The sequence below is a fragment of the Delphinapterus leucas genome, chromosome 9 (assembly GCF_059928025.1).
Source record: "Delphinapterus leucas isolate spDelLeu-1000000601 "Yukka" chromosome 9, BTC_Dleu_Yukka2, whole genome shotgun sequence".
NCBI classification, from domain to species: domain Eukaryota; kingdom Metazoa; phylum Chordata; class Mammalia; order Artiodactyla; family Monodontidae; genus Delphinapterus; species Delphinapterus leucas.
Window position 1 is genome coordinate 74,436,000 of NC_143137.1, and position 22,435 is coordinate 74,458,434.

Sequence of the window (22,435 nt, forward strand, 5' to 3'; positions counted from 1 at the left end):
CCAGGGTGGAGGTGAAAGGCAGTCCAGCTACTTGATTTTGTTTACCTTTTCCCGCTGACATCTGAAAAGCATCACACTGACGACCATCGTGCTTGAATCTACAGTGCTTGATTGGCCTATTCGTGTAGAAATGACCATTTTGAAGACTTTATGCTTTTGTCTTACGTTCCCTTAATATGAGCCGCAGGCATGGGTTTAGCTATTGCCCAGATAGCCTCCTATCTAGCGTGGAGGTCCCTGGAGGGAATGCCCCTAAGACTTAAGCCAAGTTGTCTGAGAAATGTGGAGAGGGAGCCCTTGACACTGTTCCACTGGGAGACACGGAATGTAAATTCCTGCCACTTGCTGCAAACTCCAAAAAGCTCTTGAGCATTTGCATTTGCTTATGAAACATGCTCTTGACTTGATCAAATGAAAAGTGATGTGAACCCTGCCCCTGGGTTATTTATCCCAGCAGCAAATGCTCAGCGTGTCTCAGATTCTATTATCATGGAAGCCCCTGCAGACCTCGGGTTCTTTTTCTCTGAATTTAAATGAGGCTGGTGCCTTTGCATCCGTCTTCATAGGTCATATTTTTGAATGACAGAATCATCTTAGAGGCTCTGCTCTGGGCCATGCATAAGGGATGGTGGGCCACACCAATTAAGGAGGCCCAGCTCCCATGCCAGGGGTCAGCCAACCAGAGCCCATGGGCCACATGCAGCCTGCCTCTTGTTTTTTAAATAAAGTTTTACTAGAAAACAGCCCTGCATTTTCTGATGGATTGTCTATGACTGCTTTCAAGCTACAGCAACCAAGTCGAGTAGTTGGAAGACTGGCCTGTATGGTCTACAATATTCTCTAGATGGTCCTCTACGGAAAAAGTTTGCTGACCCCTGCCCTGTGGCATGGCTCCTTCTGCAGACGTCACTGGAACGCCTGGCAAAGGGCAGGATGGAGGAGGAAGCATGCCTTAAGTAGGTTCCTTTTCCCCTCCCTGTGCCCATGGACCCCCCACTTCTTCTATCACTCCTTACTCTTACCATAGGAATCCTTGACCTTCGGGTTCACAGAGGTGAGTGAATTACACTCCTCAATCCACAGCCCAGCAGTCTGGGTCCATATGAGGCCTTTGCTTGCTGATTTGACTTTATTTCATTTAACCCCTTCATCCCCAGCCCCCCGCCAAACCCCCCTCACTCTTCCTTCCCATACGCATGTCACTCTGAAGTGTCTGATATGCAGGGACCCTTATAAAAGGTGTAATGTTGTTGGTTGTGTGTTTGTGTGGTTTTTTGTTTTGTTTTGTTTTGTTTTGTTTTTTTGCAGTACGCGGGCCTCTCACTGTTGTGGCCTCTCCCTTTGTGGAGCGCAGGCTCCGGACACACAGGCTCAGCGGCCATGGCTCACGGGCCCAGCCGCTCCGCGGCATGTGGAATCTTCCTGGACCGGGACACAAACCTGTGTCCCCTGCATCGGCAGGCGGACTCTCAACCACTGTGCCACCAGGGAAGCCCTGTGTTTGTGTTTTTAATGTACATAAATGATACTCTGTTACAAATCTCATTTCATTTTTTTTCACTAACCATTTTCATTCAACACCATGTCGTTGACATCTATGCTTTTCGTGTACATCTAGTTCACTGTTTCTGATTATACCCCAAAAAGTTTTAGGGGAAAAGACAGATTTTTTCTCAAGAAGTGGGAACTCTGGTATATGAGTTCTTCGTAACACTTGTGACATAGTAGCTCCTCAGAGAAGAATTTTCTAAAAAGAACTTGCCATACATAAAACACAATAGAGTTTACATTAATCAAGAGGGTTGCTGAATTCTTTATCATCCCTAGTGTCAAACTTACTTCTGAGGCCCTATTTCTGATAGGCATTCAGCATACTCTGTACTAACTGCCCCCCCCCCCCGCCCAGTATATCCCTACAAGCTCATTCGTGGCCAGCAATTCCCAACTATATACTGTCTATATTGGGTGCTGAGTGAAAACCAAGGTTTTGGGTTTCTCAGAAGATAGAAACTCAGGTAGGCCTACCTCTAAAGGGGCAAGAAAGAGCCAGAACAGTGTTAGTTCCCAACAGCTGCTGGATCACCTCCGCTACACCCCAACTGTGAGAAAAACCCAGCGGGACCGTAGTTCCCTCTTGCATTCCCTTATCATATGCTCGGTTAGGAGGGTATGTTTGGTTTGGAAGCCTTCCCAACCCTTAGGCTTCCCAACTTCTCAGGAGTTGGAGGGTGGGCTGAGCAGAGAATTCTGGTCATTTGCCAGATAAATGGTGTTCGAGCCATGATTTTGTGTTAAACTCAAGGGAAGAGTATTCAGCTTTGACTAATCCTTATTTCCACAAAATACAGTAAACAGTTTCCTGGCCAAAGCTTTTAATCTCACATGTCATGAGAATTTATACTTTTCACGTTGCTTTTTATATCATTAGAAAAAAAAGAACTGTGTCTTTTGACATTTGATGTGTATCTAATACGAGAATAGGCAATAAATGATAGACTAAGGATATGCATGTACATTTATAGTAATATTTGAATTCTAATGATGTTAATGTTATCAGACTCCTGATAGAGATCCAGAAAGCTTTTGTAGGGTGTTTAATGTACCATTCAAATTACTACCATTTGCTTCCCACCCACCCCCAAATTTTAAGGCAATGCTAATTTATATTTAGGGCAGTATATATTGAGAAGGGGAAGTGGTGAATTGAAAATGGGGCTGATTTGCTGCACGATGTGATGGAATGATCTTTTTTACTGGCCCAGAGACTTGAGACTCTGTGGAGGATGCTGACAAGGACTGTAGCACAGGGCTTCAGCATGGGTACAGCTGCCTCCTAAATCGCCCCTATGGAGTCCAGATCAACGTCAATGGGAATTAGGCTAATTAATGAAGAGCTCCTGACAGACCATAATTCATCACTTTTGTACCTAATCAATACCACCTCCAACTCAATTTCCTAAACTTACCATTGGAATGAAGGGCCTGTAGCTCAGCTCATGGCTGATTTTTTATACGAACAATGTCCCACCACCAGAAGGCCCACACACAAAATCAAGCTTGTCAGAATAAAGTAACTGAGGCTAACTCTCTGTCTACCTCTTTATGAATCTGACTTCTACCCACACACATCTCAGCACTGCAGACAGACAAGCAATCTTTCCAACATGCAATTGACAAAGGTTAAGAGAACCTCGCTGAAATTGAATCTGGGAAGAGCTATACCTCTAGTTTATAGCTAAAGAGATTGTACGCTCATTACATTGAAGTGCCCATCAGGATTAAAGCAAGAAGTTCCATGACAGGAAAAGTCTAGAATGCATCAATGAGGAAGGCATGAAACATAACAAAATTCACTTAAAAATCTTTTTTAGGATAAATAGTCACAATGGTGAAGATTTTCACACAGGAGACTACTATTTTATTCATCCTAATTAGGTATCTTTAAGAAAAAAAAACAAAAACAAAATACTTTGAACAAGAGACTGCTTCGATGCCACTGCAGAATCCAAGCACTTGGTAATCACAGCGGCAGTCAGCTACGGACCCTATCTGCCCAGCAGTTGCTCTGCTGAGAAACCTCTCTCCTCTTTCCTGCCTCTGTCCCCAGCATGCATTCCAGAGTTTAGTCTCCTTCTTGAGAGTGCCTTAATGATACATGTTCCGCTATTTGTCATCCTCCCACCCACATTCAAAAGTTGCAAAATGTCAATTGTCATTTTGTTTTTAGAAAACCAAGAAAATTGTAACTTCTCATGTCAGCTTCTCATGTCAGTTACTGAACAGCAACTCTTTTTAGAACTTAGGTGATGGGCACAAGGGACAGAATCTGCTGGGTTTTCTTAAGCTGAAAGAGACATAGACTCTGTAACTAACTCAAAATAACAATTTTTATTTTAAAAAATGAAACCCTAACTTATGAGTCAGAACTCTCATAAATGCATAAGCTCAATATTTTTTTCACATTTGCTATTTATTTAGTTTTGGTTGCGTTGGGTCTTCGTTGCTGTGCCTGGGCTTTCTCTAGTTGCAGCAAACGGGGGCTACTCTTCGTTGCAGTACACGGGCTTATTGTGGTGGCTTCTCTTGTTGCAGAGCACAGGCTCTAGGCACACAGGCTTCAGTAGTTGTGGCACACGGGCTTAGTAGTTGTGGCTCGCGGGCTCTGGAGCACAGGCTCAGTAGTTCTAGTGCACAGGCTTAGTTGCTCCGAGGCATGTGGGATCTTCCTGGACCAGGGCTTGAACCCGTGTCCCCTGCATTGGCAGGTGGATTCTTAACAACTACACCACCAGGGAAGCCCCACATTTGCTATTTATTTGTTTGCTTGTTTATTTATTTTGATGTGGACCAATTTTAAAGTCTTTATTAAATGTTACAATGTTGCTTCTGTTTTATGTTTCTGTTTTTTGGCCGTGAGGCATGTGGGATCTTAGCTTCCTGACCAGGGATCGAACACGAACCCCATGCATTAGAAGGCAAAGTCTTAACCACTGGACCGTCAGGGAAGTCCATCACATTTGCTTTTTAAAATGTACTTACTGATTTCACTTATACCTACACTTTAACAAAGCAAATAAGAAGCCACACTACTTCCCTTATGCTTTCAGATTTCGAGTTGCAGAGTCTCTTAAAATTTTCAAGACTGTGTTATGTTTCAAAAGGACTGGCCTAGATTGGGAGGCAACATGAAAGACAAAACATTTCTGTCTTTGTGCCTCCTGACACTGTTTAGAATATAAGCTATTAAGCTGGTCTATCATCCTCCTTTTCCTCCCCATTCTGCCTTGTTTCCACCCAGAACCCTTTGGGTTTTTTTATTATTACCAAGCTCTGTGCAGAAAAACAAAATATATGTCTGAAATTCACGAGCAATGAATGGTTAATATAATGCTTGGAGTGGGGTGGGGGAGGAAAGGTTTCTTTAGCATTGACTGCCATGAAGAAAATACTTCTCTGATTCCGATTTAATCTCAACTCTTAAGGGCTACTAGCCAGTAAGTTCTATCAGGCTCCCAGCTGTCCTATCTGAGGTAGGGCCCAAAGGTCAGAAGAACCCATATTGAGTTTATGACAATATTTCCTCTCAATATTCCTTACTCAGATTATTTACCAGCAGATATGGTAATGGAAAGGCTGTGGTTAGAAACCAGCTCTACCTGAGAATAATATAATGGATTCTACTTTCCTTAGAAATCAACATATTGAATGCTATTAATATCTGAATAGAAAATTACCTTCAAAGTTGCTAGAATATAAGTTTCTAGAGGGCAGAGATTCTTCTGTTTGCTCAGTAACATATCCCAAGAAACCAGAATAGTGCTTGCACGTTTTAAGTGCTTAATAAATATTTGTTGATCAAATGAATGAAGTCAGAAGGTAAGGTTCAGCTATCTGTGTATTTAGTAGGAGTCTGCGTTTGGGAAGTGGGAATAAGGAAGCAGCTGGAATTAACTGTGAAAAGAGGTACCATTGGCTCCTACTAGAGATCACTCTTTTGCGAGGGTTTGCTTTTCAAAAGGGTTAGATTTTCCTTTTAAGTGTAAGTGACTCACAGAAATGCTGGCTGGCAGAAGAGTGGTTACAGAAGCAAAAACAGGAACATCTTAATCTGCATGTCTGAACTTTTCTAATTCTAAAATTCACCTAACAATTGTCTTTTCCTGTGCAAAAACTTTATTTGCAGAAAATAAAGTTAGTGAACACTGTATTTCCAACTTTGAGTTTTTCTTCAAGGACTTTTTTTTTTTTTTTTAATTTATTTATGGCTGTGTTGGGTCCTCGTTTCTGTGCGAGGGCTTTCTCTAGTTGCGGCAAATGGGGGCCACTCTTCATCGCGGTGCGCGGGCCTCTCACTATCGCGGCCTCTCTTGTTGCGGAGCACAGGCTCCAGACGTGCAGGCTCAGTAGTTGTGGCTCACGGGCCTAGTTGCTCCGCGGCATGTGGGATCTTCCCAGACCAGGGTTTGAACCCGTGTCCCCTGCATTGGCAGGCAGATTCTCAACCACTGCGCCACCAGGGAAGCCCAAGAACTTCTTCTTAAAAACTGTCATTAGCAACTACAACTTGTATACATGAAAAACTAGCATGGGAAGGCTTGTTTTTTTTGTTTTTCCATGGTGCTTAGCCTAGGTCATTGTGACACCCAGGTCCCACCACCTAAGCATATCTAAGAACCACTATAGATCCACCTCTGCATGGTCATGACAAACAGCAGTCCAGAGATGAGGGTCCTGGGACACACCTCCACTTAGCCACTAGCAAAATGTGATCTTTGAAAAGTCAAGTTGCATCTCAATTTCACCACCTGTAAAATGAGCTTAAATCCATCATCCATCTATTTGAATTGAAATAGTCATGATATGGAAATATTTTTTAAATTATAAGTTAAACAAGAAATATAAGCAAGAAATGCATGGTATGGTTGGACCTATATATTGGCACAATACTTTACTCTCATTCCTGCCCTAAAAACAACTGAGGGAAAAGAACATTCTGATCATGTCTTCTGGAAAATTCACGTATATGATCACCTGCCTTTCACACCTCTGATGGAACCCAAAGAGCTGTGGTGTTTGTGAAGGCAGCTTTGGTTCAGTACCGGTCTGTCAATTAATAACTACTCCCTGAGTTAGTTAATCTCTCTCAGGTCCAATTTCTCCACCTGTTACATGGGAATAAAGAACAGAGATGCTATAAAGTGAGAACAATATACAAGTGAATTGTAACAGGAATAATAACAACGTATATTTGCATATTAGTTTTCTGCAGCTCTGAGATTCAAACTCAGGTCTTCTCATTTCAGATACAGCCCCCTTTTCTTTATTCCAGAGTTACACTTGTTCTTAAGTAAACTTGATGCTTATCCCATGTATATGGAGAAAATATCTGTGATATTTTGGCATATTAAGTGCCATGTGCCTTATTAAAATATCATCCTGAAGACCTCACCCTTGAAACAAGTTGTAATTGAAGAGACAATTTACAGAATTCTTTGTGCACTTCGATCATTAAGCCTCCTTCTCAGGGCAAATTTTGCTTATAGTAACCAGTGTCTGGGCCAATATTATTGGCCAGGTCTCTATAAATAAAACACGAAAATGTAGTTCCTAATTAAAGGTACTGGTCTCCACGATGAAAAGGACCAGACCACCTCCTTGACAAGACCTGGAAAAAACAGTCTCATCACAGCACTTCTGTTAACTACCCTTCCTTCTCTGCCTCTCTTTTTGGGCTGCCCTAATTCCCTGCAGAAAGAGTCTCCATATTGCCAGCTTCCTGGTTCTTACTTTCTCCTTAGAACGCATCTATATACACAAAGATACTAATTGAAGAAGAAGAGAAAGAGGAGGAAGGAGGAGGAGAAGAAGTTTTTTTTGGTAAGAAGTTAAATAGTGTTGACACTTGAACAGTGCAGTGACTGGGGGTGAAAAGCAGCACCCACCCCCTGCGCAGGGGAAATCTGAGATAACATCACAGCTGGACGTCTGTGGTTCTGCATCCTCGGATTCAACCAACTACTCATCGCTACATGATGAGTACCTATTTATTGAAAAACAGTTCCTCGTATAAGTAGCCGGGGAGGGAAGACTGGGTCGCATATTTTAATCCCATACACTGATGCTAAACTACTCCTTCAAACAAATTTCCATATCTTCACTTTGGGGTAAAGCTACAAAGTCTACCTATTACTTTTTTTTAGTGTGGTAAAATACACCTACCATAAAATGTACAATTACGGCCATTCTTTTAGGTATATAGTAGCATTAAGTACATTCACATTGTTGTGAAACTATCACCACCATGCATCTGCAGAACTTCTTCATCTTCTCAAATGGAAACTCTGTACCTATTAAACAGTAACTCCCCATTCCCCAATCTTCCCAGTCTCTGGTAACCTATAATCTACTTTCTGTCTCTATGAATTGGACTACTCTAGATTTCTCATATAAGTGGAATAATACAATATTTGCATTCTTGTGTCTGTCTTATTTCACTTAGCATAATGTCTTCAAGGTTCATCTCTGTTATAACATGTATTAGAATTTCATTTCTTTTTAAGGCTGAATAATATTCCAGTTTATGTATATACCACATTTTGTTTATCCATTCATCCATCCATGGATGTTCAGGTTTTCTCTACACTTTAGCTATTTTGAATAATGCTGCTATGAACATACGTATACAAATATCTGTTCCAGTCTTTGCTTTCAATTCTTCTGGGTATACACCCAGTAGTGGAATTGCCAGATCATATAGTTATTCTATGTCAACTTTTTTTAGGATCTGCCATACTGTTTTCCACAGTGGCTGCAGCATTTTACATTTCTACCAGCAATGCACAAAGTTTCCAATTTCTCTACATCCTCACCAACAGTTGATATTCTCTGTTTTTTCCAATAATAGCCATCCCAATGTGTATGACATGATATCTCCCAATGGGTGTGATGTGGTATCTCATTGTGGCTTAATTTACATTTCCCTAGGAATGAGTGATATTGACAATACTCTTAGTAGTATAGTATTGACAATACTATTCCTTTCTGAATCAACTAAAACTCATTGGCTGGATAGTCGAGGCCGCCTAGCACTGCCTCACACCTTATGTGAGCTGGTACCCTCCCCACTGAGCCTCCCAGTCTCCAATATCCTGCTGGTGTCCCTCTCCTTGCCACCCTTTGGCTCAACCAAGCAGAAGTCAGAGGGTCGGGGGACTTCTGATGTAGTACCATTTGGCGTCCCAGGGTGCAGAGCAGGATGGGGTAACAAGGAGATGATACGTGGAAGGACAAATGGAACTATCTACCGTTCTGATATTTTAATGACTACTTTATATCCATCGCAAAATCTAGGATGATGATGGGTTCATGGTAGATAATAAATGTTTATAAACTTGAAATTTTTTTTCGCCTGATGTCTTAAGGCAGAAGTCGAGATTAAGTTTGTGAACTACCTACTTTACTTACAGCTTCAAATAGTTAATATGGATAACCCATCCCTGCCATTGTAAACAACTGTTTTGCCTTTCCAGCTGTCACAGGGGTCACACCATCAACTTCTCCTCTCACCATCTGTGCAAAGGGCCAATAAATGGAGAATTGTTGAAGCTGGGTGTTGGGGGCATAGTCTCTCTACTTTTGTATATGTTTGTAATTTTCCCTAATAAAAAGTTTATTAAAATAAAGATACCAACAGCTTCCACCAGTCATACGACCCTCCTCTCACCACAGGGACCTTGGAAATACAGTTTTTCTCCTGACTGCATTATCACTCCCCAAAAAATTTAGGTTCTGGTATTAAGAACAAACGGGAGGCTGAGAGGAACCAAGATGGCGGAGTAGAAGGACGTGCTCTCACTCCCTCTTGTGAGAACACCAGAATCACAACTAGCTGCTGGACAGTCATCGACAGGAGGACACTGGAACTCACCAAAAAAGATACCCCACATCCAGAGACAAAGGAGAAGCCACAATGAGACGGTAGGAGGGGCGCAATCACAGTAAAATCAAATCCCGTAACTGCTGGGTGGGTGACTCACAGACTGGAGAACACTTACACCGCAGAAGTCCACCCACTGGAGTGAAGGTTCTGAGCCCCACGTCAGGCTTCCCAACCTGGGGGTCTGGCAACGGGAGGAGGAATTCCTAGAGAATCAGACTTTGAAGCCTAGTGGGAATTGATTGCAGGACTTCGACAGGACTGGGGGAAACAGAGACTCCACTCTTGGAGGGCACACACAAAGTAGTGTGCTTATCGGGACCCAGGGGAAGGAGCAGCGACCCCATAGGAGACTGAACCAGACCTACCTGCTAGTGTTGGAGGGTCTCCTGCAGAGGCAGGTTGTTGGGGGGGGGGCTGTGGCTCACTGTGGGGGCAAGGACACTGGCAGCAGAAGTTCTGGGAAGTACTCCTTGGCATGAGCTCTCCCAGAGTCTGTCATTAGCCCCACCAAAGAGCCAGGGTAGGCTCCAGTGTTGGGTCGCCTCAGGCTAAACAACCAACAGGGAGGGAACCCAGCCCCACCCATCAACAGTCAAGTGGATTAAAGTTTTACTGAGCTCTACCCAACACCAGTCCCTCCCATCAAGCCTCTTAGATAGCCTCATCCACCAGAGGGCAGACAGCAGAAGCAAGAAGAACTACAATCCTGCAGCCTGTGGAACAAAAACCACATTCACAGAAAGATAGACAAGATGAAAAGGCAGAGGGCTATGTACCAGATGAAGGAACAAGATAAAACCCCAGAAAAACAACTAAATGAAGTGGAGATAGGCAACCTTCCAGAAAAAGAATTCAGAATAATGATAGTGAAGATGATCCAGGACCTCAGAAAAAGAATGGAGGCAAAGATCCAGAAGATGCAAGAAATGTTTAACAAACACCTAGAAGAATTAAAGAACAAACAAACAGAAGTGAACAATATGATAACTGAAGTGAAAACTACACTAGATGGAATCAATAGCAGAATAACTGAGGCAGAAGAACGGATAAGTGACCTGGAAGACAGAATGGTGGAATTCACTGCTGTGGAAAAGAATAAAGGAAAAAGAATGGAAAGAAATGAAGACAGCCTAAGAGACCTCTGGGACAACATTAAACACAACAACATTTGCATTATAGGGGTCCCAGAAGGAGAAGAGAGAGAGAAAGGACCAGAGAAAATATTTGAAGAAATTAGAGTTGAAAACTTCCCTAACTTGGGAAAGGAAATAGTCACCCAAGTCCAGGAAGCACAGAGAGTCCCATACAGGATAAACCCAAGGAGAAACATGCCAAGACACATAGTAATCAAATTGGCAAAAATTAAAGACAAAGAAAAATTATTGAAACAGCAAGGGAAAAATGAAAAATAACATACAAGGGAACTCCCATAAGGTTAACAGCTGCTTTCTCAGCAGAAACTCTACAAGCCAGAAGGGAGGGGCATGATATACTTAAAGTGATGAAAGGGAAGAACCTACAACCAAGATTACTCTACCCGGCAAGGATCTCATTCAGATTTGATGGAGAAATCAAAAATTTTACAGACAAGCAAAAGCTAAGAGAATTCAGCACCACCAAAACAGCTCTACAACCAATACTAAAGGAACTTCTCTAAGTGGGAAACACAAGAGAAGAAAATCACCTACAAAAACAAACCCAAAACAATTAAGAAAATGGTCATAGGAACATACATACCGATAATTACCTTAAATGTGAATGGATTAAATGCTCCAACCAAAAGACACAGGCTTGTTGAATGGATACAAAAACAAGACCCATATATATGCTGTCTACAAGAGACCCACTTCAGACCTAGGGACACATACACACTGAAAGTGAGGGGATGGAAAAGCATATTGGAAATCAAAAGAAAGCTGGAATAGCAATACTCATATCAGATAAAATAGACTTTAAAATAAAGAATGTTACAAGAGACAAGGAAGGACACTACCTAATGATCAAGGGATCAATCCAAGAAGAAGATATAACAATTATAAATATATATATGCCCCCAACATAGGAGCACCTCAATACATAAGGCAACTGCTAACAGCTATAAAAGAGGAAGTCGACAGTAATACGATAATAGTGGGGGACTTTAACACCTCACTTACACCAACGGACAGATCATCCAAAATGAAAATAAATAAGGAAACAGAAGTTTTAAATGACACAACAGACCAGATAGACAATTGATATGTATAGGACATTCCGTCCAAAAACAGCAGATTATACTTTCTTCTCAAGGTAACTGACTATACTGCTGAACTGAATGAATAAACATTTTCAGAACTCTAATGGAAAACTGATGAACTCATAAACTCGCTAACAAAAGATCAAGATGAAAAAAAAATTAATTACATGGGACTGAGTGAACTGATGAGGATGATTATAATTTTTGTGACTTTCTGTTTGAATAAAAAAAAAAAAAAAGAAATCGGGGACAGTGGCTACATTTGAGGGAGTTGTGCCTGGAAAAGAAACATGAGAGGAACTTCTGTATTCCTGGCAATGTTTTGTTTCTTGATCTAGATGTGAAATACACTGTTCATTTTATGAAAAAAGACAAAAAAAGAAAAAATAAAGATACCAAGCTCCACGACTGACCATGTGAAGGAAGGAACCACCCACGGTCTTGTATACCCATCTGTTTTTTGCATTGGGTAATTAACTTGGAATTTATGGGTAAATATTATTAGATTTGTTTTTTGAAGTTATATAATTCTGCAGAGACTAATGCTGAGGGCATTTTTAATGTTTATGATATATAAACATAAATTATAGGTCATTTTATATGGTCATTTCAAGTTGTGCCTCTTGTTTGATGAGTATACCAAATAACATTTAGATAGCATTTAAATACCTCCTATAATTACACCAAAAGATCTTTCCCAGAGTTACTGAAACTGGTTGCTAATTTTGCTTCCAGATACATAAAGTACTAGAAAAGTAGCCAAAAAAGAGGCATGGACTCAACATGATGCCAAAAATAATAATAGAACTTTAAATGTTAAACAGTTTTTTAAAAAGCTCTTCGCTGGAATGAAACACATTTACTCAAGTTGTTTTTCCCTCCAGCCTCCTGCTTCTTGTTATAGATGTGCCTTTCCGGCCGACTTCCTGATCCGTTTGTGGGCCTCGTCCTACCGAGTCAGCCGGTCACAGCTGTCTGGGATGGATGTGTGGAGCTGGTGGAAGGTGAGATGGAGAGTGAGATGGGGACTGAGCACTTTAAGACATTTTAAATAGCAAAAAAAAAAAATTGAGGAGTACTGAATGGTCATCATGAGGGCAAGTTTATTGCTCTTCCTCTCTTCATAGGTACCATGAAATGTACTTGATGATTGAAGCCAAAATTGACCTGTTTGCTTTGTTTCTTTGGTGAAAAATGAAGATCAAAGATTGTCCTCTGGTTGGCATCATGTCCTCGACGCACAAGTTATTTTCTGTTACAAATGGCTTTGCAGGTCATGCAAGGGGTAAGCAAGAGTACATTTTTCCATCATTGCTTTGAAAAGTGTACCAGGACATTTCATTCCAAGCCATGCCTCTAAGTCTGGTTGTCCCTATCCGTGAGCTCAAAGAAAAACCATCAAGGGAGCCAAGACACAGCAATGGGTATGGTGAACTCCCTGGTCCAACCAGTTCAGCCTGGATCCTTGAGATCCTCCCCCAGTGTGGACCACTTTGTGCAGAGGGCCACTCAGTGCTTTCCTTTAGGGAAATATCCTAAAGTCAAGTCCAGATTTCAATCATTTCCCCCAATTTTAGGAAGAGACATTTCAGGTTACAATTTCCAAGCAGTCAACACTAGTTCTTGCTTTTGATAATAAAAAATTAAATGAGACAATGTATAAAGCCTGTAGCACAGCACCCTCCCTACACATTGCTAAAGTCAATAAATGTTAGCTCTTTTTGATGACTATCTTCACCAGGAATATGGCCAACTTTGTTCTCAATTACTTATTCATTCACTTAGCAAATAATTATTGAGCATGTACTGTGTCAAGCTCTGTTTTTAGTGAGTAGAGACGCAGCAGTGTACAAGCAAAGCAAGGTCCCTGCTCTCATCAAAGGAACATGCTTTGGGAAGGAAGACAGACAATAAATTGTTAAACTAAATAATTTCATTTAATAATTGCCATGACTTAAAAAAACAAAAAAACAAGACCATGGGGATAGAGAATGATTGAGGGGATTGGGATGGGAGAGAAGTTGGGTCCAGAGAGAGTGACCAAGAAAAGCTTCTCCAAGGATGAGACTTGGGAGATACTGTGGAGTCTGCCATGTGAAGATTCAGAGGTGGGGCATCCCAGGCAGAGAGAGCAGCAGGACAAAGGGCCTGAGGTGAACCCCATCTCAACACTGGGCTGTATTACCATAGGCGGTGGATGCAAAGCTACTTTCCTCTGTGCTGTCATGTTCACAGTTTCCTTTTCTAAGGCATCTAAGCACTTGACCTGCAATCAGAATAAACTGCCACCAGAGGTGTGGTACTTTGGTACCACCTTTATAAAATGTGGTACCATCCCATTGATACAAATAGGGTAGAAATTTGAGTTGAACCAATGAGGACTGTCTCCTTGAATCAGCATTGCTTGATGTCACTTAGACTTGCTGTGACTTACTTCGTTCATCCATACTACAAGAGGAATGGGTTAGACCAGGCATCTAAAACTTTAATACACCTTCCAGCCCCCTGGGGATTTTGCTACATACAGACACTGACTCAGTGGGTCAGGGTGGGACCTGAGGTTTTGCATTTCTAACCAGCTCCCAGGTGACGCAGATGTTGCCGTTCCTTGGACCAGACTTTTGAGTAGCAGGAGTTTAGATGATCTCTAAAGTGCCTTCCAGCTCTAAATCTAGAACTCTGTGTTCTAGGCTTCTTACGACTTGAACTTCAAGTCCTTGATATTATTTTAATCACCTAAAGATCTGTGTAACCAAGACATAGGCCACCTTCCCGCAGTACCCAGCTTGTGCTTCCTTCTGGTGGTCCAGGCCTTCCGAGTCGAGGTCACTGACTCACAGCAGCTCCCCCCCACTGCAACACCTATGCATTTTAGGGCAGAGACCAGTGAGACTCCTTATCAACTGTCAAGTCCAGCATGATAAATGAGGAAGCTTCGGTTTCCTAAGTGTGCCAACATTCAGACTAGAATGGTACGGTGAGTTTCCCCAAGTTAGCAATAATAAAGGAGCATACTATTTTAATTTTTATTATTTAATTAATGAATACAATCTTTGGGTTAAATGTTTTTATATGGACGTTCCATATAGTTCTGGAAGTTCAATGAAGGATGTTATTGCTGATTTTACCTTAATTATCCCTGTTGGGTTTCACCTTGAGAGGGTTATAGGCAGGGAAAAAAACAAAAAACCAAAAAAAACACCTAGATTCTTACAATTAAAAAATCCCTCAACTCTTCACAGCAAGATCAGTTGCCACCTTGACTTTTTACCTCTAAAAGAGAGGACTGAAGTGGGCGGTTTCCCACTGCTTGTCAGAAGAGCTGTAACAGGCAATGTGAAGGGGAAGCAAGAAGATACCTCAGGAAAGTACTAGTTCTGGTTAAAGAGACTGTTCCACTATTTGGTAGAAAAGAAAGGGGGCATAATGGGGCATACTGTAATGATGGCATACATGTGAATGTGGCCTCAAAGTTTTCAAAGAAGTGACTATGGTTATCAACATTTTATGACCAAGGAGACTGAAGGCTCCTGAGAACTCCAAACTGCTGACTGGTGGGAACAGGTCTGAACTTGGGGCTTCTATCCAGTGTAATTTTCAGGATGTAAATAATGCTGCAATTACATGACACTAACCTAGCCTTTGCAAACTTTCCCAAGCTCACAGAGAGCAGCACATAGAGGAAGAATGAGAATCTGTCCAGTAGGTATGGATGAGGCATACAGCGAGCTGCATGGCAGAGGTATGGGGAATGTCCTGGCAAGGCAGCAGACTCGAGAAAAAAGGCAGATGAAACACCGTTTGGACCAAGTGTCCTATTTCCTTACTTCCTTCAGCTTTCTTCTCCTCATTCTCCCAAAGGACATCAATTACTTGCTAGTGAGCACTGACAGCCACAGCAGTCGAAGTCTTGGGGCAGGGGAATCCTAGTTCGGGGGAATGTTCTCCCATTGAAAGGACGTGGACTCCCTGCCCTGCCCTCCCACTCTGGCTCAACCCCATTTCATCTGGCTCTAACTGTAAAGGCAATTTCCCAGAGAAGCAGCAGCACGAGGGAATGGCCTCCCTCCCTTGGTCATAACAAGTGGACAAAGGACTATCTGGTTAAACACCAGATACCCTCTACGGCCCTGTCTGGGCTACAGAGATTGGCTCTAGCTTGGTGAGAGGGCCTTCTTCCCCACGCGTAACTCTCGCCTGACAGCCACAGAGAGATCCCGTGCAGTATCACGAACTGTCTGCACACTTCCTAGAAGCCCCAGGCAAGAGGGGAAAAGCGGCTAGAAGCATCCGCAGTCAGCCTCCAGAACTGAAGCAGCTGTAAGGAGTTTCTGCTGCAGTTCCTCACCTTGCTAGGTTGCAGGCTGCTGACTCTTGGAAAGGGAACCCACCACCAAGTGCAAATCCAAGATGTGACTCTTGGCCCAGAAAGACCTGATGACCCATTCGCGTTCCTACAGGCACCTCTTGGTCCTAATGCCCTGTTTTTACTTCCTCCCCTTGCTTATCTCGGGTAACCTAGGAGGGAACGGAGAGATGTAAATACTGTTTCTGATAGTGGAGATCTGGGACCCGGTAGGCAAGGAGGGGTGTATTAAATCTAGGCTGACTCAGAGATGTCAGCAAGGACAGCAAGGCAGCAGGCATCTGCAGGGTCTTGGGCAACTCATTAGGGGGGAATTTTAGGAACAGAAGAGGGAGAAGTTGTGGTGAAGACCAGTGTTGAGGAACAAGAATCACCCGCCCTACACACACTCCAGACCAGACTTTCGCTCCCCAAGGCCATGTCTGGAGACACACAGAGAGAGGCAAATCCTGGGTGACAGAGACAGTAAGGCTCTTTCCATGTTCGGGAAAAGAGAGATGAAATGTCATTGCCAACTAAGTTTCATTTCAATAAACATTAATTGAGCACTTACCTATGAAATCCCAGACACCATGATCAGAGATAAATCAGAAAGGGGAGAGAAACAATCTCTCTTCCCAGCCTAGGAACAGAGCTTTATAAGATGTAACCCCAGATTCCAGCTCCTAACAAGGAATCAATGCTCTTTCACAAAATGGGGAGAAAGAAGCTGTGCTCTGAGCTGCAGAGCAGACAGCCTGGCTCAGGGGCAATCCAGAGGGAGCCCAGGCCAACCCCAGACAGGCAACCCAGGGACCCAGACTGTGCTTACGGTTATACTGTCAGTCGGTTACAAGTAGATACTTAGGATACATCAGCAAAAATCTCTGCCTTGTGGGGTTTCCATTCCTGGGGGAAGAAACTGTTCATGAATACTAGTTCAAAGACCAAGTAAACCATATGGTTGGTATGTTAGCAGATGCACGTATGGAAATAAAGAAAAAGGGTAGAGCAGCGCGAAGGGATGAGAGGTACCGTAGTTTAAAAGTAGGGTAGGTCTATTTGAGAAGGTGGCGTCTGAGCAAGGACTTGAGCAGAGCGAGGTCCACTCAACGAGTAGATGTCAAGGATCCTGAGAGTAAACCATGGGCCCTCCTTCCTGTGAGTCCATCAGGCCAGTGCAGGCCTCTCCCTCTGCAAAGTGAGGGCCTAGAAAGCAGGCTCTGTGTGCTCCTGTCCTTGTCCTTCTTCTCGCACAAGACCTGGTATTTAGTAAATGTTCAATTAAAACCCAGGGAGGAGGCACATTCCAGAGAGGCAATCCTGGGCCTGCTCTCGTGTGGGCCCCTTTCCCCGGCTGAAGAAGCCCCTGGTAAAACTCTGGATATACACATAGTGATGCTGCATCATTATGACAAGAGAGGACATTGAACAAAGCCTTCAAAATAATTTCCTACCTTCATACTCTTGGATGACAATCCCTGCATAAAAGCTCTATGGGTTGATGTACCCCAAACCCAGTCAACTAAGAGACCTGTTACAAACAGTTCTCTGTCTTCCTAAGGTTGTTAGGTAATCCAGTCAGAGTACAGGTCTTTATAATAACCCAGCGTGACCGTCTTTGGCTCCATCCTTTCTAAGACCATGTCATAGGCCTCCTGAGATGCACTTGGCCTCACCTGCGTCCCAGACCTTCAGCTGCTTGCTTTGCTGCGGCAGCCGTTGCTGAGCTGGAATCTCTGAGGGCAGCGGGCAGGTTGGCCTTGCCACCCGAGGCCCATCCGCAGAGATAGATGCCCAGAGTCCCCAGCACCTCTGGGTGCCCTGAGATCTGGGCCACGGGGCACAAGACCTATATCACACCCTGACCAGGTGTTGTAGAAGGAAGTCCAGGGGACTGGAAGGGAGTGAGCAGGTAGTTCTCTCTGCACCTCCCTCTTGTGGCCTCTGTCCCCAGAACAGAGAACACACAACAGGTAAAGGTAAACAGTAAGAATTCTGCTTCTTCCCCTGGACACATGCCCCCCACATGCATTTCAGTTGTCTTTATTCTATGTTTAAGACGTAGCCATAAAAACTCAAGATTAAGTCCCACCCACAAGACAATGCTTCAGCTCTTTCAACAATAACAAAACACAAAGGACTCGGGTTCCTCCCAGTGAAAAAGACCATATGATTTCTTTCACTCCTGGAGTCTGCTTTCAGATTCACACCTCTCACTAGCCCTCCACTTCCCTCTCCCTGTAGGAAATGAGCAATAAAGATACTACTCCGGGTTAGAGGCACCATCTGACAAAAAGACACACCATTAAGACGCAAATTGCCCCGCGTGTGTGTGTGTGCGTGTGTGTGCGCAAGCCTGCTATTTCCCGACTCGCAAAAGCCTGCTGATGCTTTTAAGCTCTGCTTTGAAAATTTTTTTAACTCAGACAATTTTCCAGGATTTTCTTCAGCTGAACTCATCAAATGCACTTTGTCTTTTCCATCATGGATCAGCACAGGCAATTTTCCGAACGACTCTGGAGGAATTATTCTTTTAACGTGTTTCTTCCCTGAGATCTGTTTGCCTCCTTATGAGCTGAATCTGACTTTCTTTAGCCTGTGGTGGAGGTTGGCAAGAGTGACTACCTGGTCTTTTTCACAAAGAAATAAGATATCTACTTTTCACAGCATGTTCCCTTTACTCAGGGCAGGCTCCTGGGTTCATGCGTTTAAATTGGACACGGAGTGATTTTTCATGAAGTTTCAGTGCCTTGAGGCTTACCAGCACACTCCTGTAGATCTGGCCTAGACTCAATAAACATTGCTCTCGGCTCTGAGAGCGTATATTTCTGCAGGCCGCTGGGGGCTGATTAGCAAGTTCTGTTATAGGACCGTTGGCTCCTAGGCTTCATTCTAGGCAAGCTGGTTTATGGAGAGGACCTAAGAATAAAAGCTGTGTGGAGAGGATTTCTGGGGGGGGGATTCTGTGCTTGCTCTTCTCACACACGGACTCTGTGACGCTCCGCTCTCAGCCACACTCTAGGGTTATCTCCTTTGCACGAAGGATAACTTTAAAACACTTAGGGCTCCCCTGGTGGCGCAGTGGTTGAGAGTCCGCCTGCCGATGCAGGGGACACGGGTTCGTGCCCCGGTCCGGGAAGATCCCACATGCCGCGGAGCGGCTGGGCCCGTGAGCCATGGCCGCTGAGCCTGCGCGTCCGGAGCCTGTGCTCCGCAACGGGAGAGGCCACGGCAGTGAGAGGCCCGCGTACTGCAAAAAAAACCAACCAAACAAAAATAACACTTAGACTGGCATCCTGGACCCTTTGCAGCATAGCTGCAAATCATCTCTCCACCTTTAATTCCCTCTCCTGAGCCACGCTCCTCCACAGCAGCGCACCCAGCCCAGAGCAGACACCAAATCTGCCATCCCCAAACCCACCTTCCGTTTGCCCTTTCTTTACGGAGATCCCACTGCCAGAAAGCATCTCTCTCACCTTCTGAAATCACACCTACCTTTCTAGGCCCAAATAAAAGAGCATCTCCTCCAGAAAGCTTTCTCAGATACCCCACTCCCGTTGGAATTCATTTTTTCCTCCACTCCCTCCACATTCTGTGCCTCTATTTCATGGGACTTAATAGAAGTTTGGGCAAAGGAAGGTAGGAGAAACTGGAGCAAATCACATACAGGCATTTTGAATTTCACTCCCTTTTTCGTTAAGAGGGAAGTGCGAATGGAAACTAATGGAAGCAAAGCAGGAAAGGCTGGTGGGTCTGAAGGAGACAGAGTGTTCCAGGATACTCCAGCAGACTTAGGGATGAGGTCTCCATGGGACAGACAGAGAATGGGACCAAGATTTTAAAACCCAAGGTGGGGAATGAGGGCTGCAGTTTGATCTTCATCTAGGTTGGCGGCGATGCAGAGAGAAGTTGCCTTATATAGGAAGTGCTGTCCAAAATTCCCTCTGTCTCTGGGGTCAGGAGCAATAGATTGGGGGGGCCAGAGTTAACAGGGCTAGAGCACTCATCGCAGACAGCGTGATGGCTCTTGTCTTTGCACCTCTCTCATCCACTTTACCTGGAGCATCTTGAGGGCAAGGATCAAGCCTTACTCATTTTGATACCTCCCACGTGCCGGGACTGGAGAAATAAGGGTTGTAGAACTGAATTGAATTAAACTGAATGAGCCCTGGTAAAGGTTTCTATCCTAATGGTCTCTTAATAGCATCTTTAAGAAAACTAGATTCAATGTTACATAGCTTTAAAACCCGTGTTTAGCCTGAATCAGCTTCAATGAGGAAAATGCTTCTTTCAGATAGGTATGTGTGTCTGGAAATATAAAAACCACCCAGGAGAAAGGGCCTTCATATGAAACATTATCTAAGCCCTAAGCCATTCAGTCTAGCTTTGGTACAACAGTATGTGAGGTGTCTTCTCTGTTCTCTTTGCTCTGAAATGTAAAATCTTTCTCAAATGTGAAAAAAGTGCTGATATAGCCAATTCATGTCTATTTTATAATTGGGGGAAAATAAAAGTATACACACACAAAAAAGGAAAATAAAAATATTCATGCCACCCAAAGATAAGTGCTTTGTTAGCATTTGGTTGTATGACTTTCCACCCCTTCCTCTAGTGTCTCCGGACCTCACCTCAGGTCCAAGAGCTACAGGTGTCCAGAGTCCTACTCCGAGATGATGGCGGCATCTTTTCTGTTTGGTCATTGCCCAAGTCTTACCTCCTTTCTCTTTCTGGCTTCTCCCCCACTCATCTTAGGATCTCACATTTTATGCTTTCTCTTCTTTCCCTGTCTGTCAAAACCTGCTCTCAGGAAAAGCTCTAACTCACACACTCTAGAGTATAAATGACAGATAAGGTTTTGTGTGCTACCCATTCCAGAAGTATATGCATTTAATGAGAAGTGAAAGCCTAAATGAAAGAACTGCATCCCCAATCCTCAGCTCTAGAGTCCTAATAAAGTACTTCCTTACATGTTATGTCTGGAGGCAGACTCAGATCGTGGCGTCCTGAAGGACACCAACATTGAGGGCTCTCCTGATTCTTTTTTTCTCTTAAGGACCCTCCTTAAGAAACTCTGGTAGATTCAAAATTATGAATACAAAATTATCTTGAAGAAAGCTGTGTAAGTGGGGTACTCTCAAGTTCAAGCTTCAGGAGCTTGACAAGAAACTCACTTCCGATTTTTTTCAGTGAGCCTTGCCATCCAGTGAAATTGGCAAAATGAGGACCATTAGCCCCACTTTACAGAAATGGAAACTGTAAAGAGAATCACAGCAGAGAATCACACGGTAAACAAAGAAAATTGTGTAATGACAGACACTGGTGGTACCTATCCTAATGAACAGGAGGCAAGAAGAATTAAATGATGTCTTGTAAAAAGGAAAATATTTCAAGACAATATTGTACTGGCACAAAAACAGAAATATAGATCAATGGAACAGGGTAGAAAGCCCAGAGATAAACCCACACACCTATGGTCAACTAATGTATGACAAAGGATATACAAGGATATACAATGAAGAAAAGACAGCTTCGTCAATAAGTGGTGCTGAGAAAACTGGGCAGCTACATGTAAAAGAATGAAACTAGAACGCTCCCTAACACCATACACAAAAATAAACTCAAAATGGATTAAAGATATAAATGTGAGACCGGGCATTATAAAACTCTTAGAGGAAAACATAGGAAGAACACTCTTTGACATAAATCACAGCAAGATCTTTTTTGATCCACCTGCTAGAGAAAAGGAAATAAAATCAAATAAACAAATGGGACCTAATGAAACTTAAAAGCTTTTGCAAAGCAAAGGAAACTACAAACAGGATGAAAGACAACCCTCAGAATGGGAAAAAATATTTGCAAATGAATCAACAGACAAAGGATTAATCTCCACAATATATAAACAGCTCATGCAGCTCAATATTAAAAATACAAACAACCCAATCCAAAAATGGGCAGAAGACCTAAACAGACATTTCTCCAAAGAAGTTATACAGATTGCCAACAAACACATGAAAGGATGCTCAACATCACTAATCATTAGAGAAATGCAAATCAAAACTACAATGAGGTATCACCTCACACTGGTCAGAATGGCCATCATCAAAACGTCTACAAACAGTAAATGCTGGAGAGGGTGTGGAGAAAAGGGAACCCTCTTGCACTGTTGGTGGGAATGTAAATTGATACAGCCACTATGGAGAATAGTACAGAGGTTCCTTAAAAGACTAAAAATAGAATTACCATATGACCCAGCAATCCCACTTCTGGGCATATACACTGAGAAAACCATAATTCAAAAAGACATATGCACCCCAGTGTTCATTGCAGCACTATTTACAATAGTCAGGTCATGGAAGCAACCTAAATGCCCATCGACAGAGGAATGGATAAAGAAGATGTGGTACATATATAC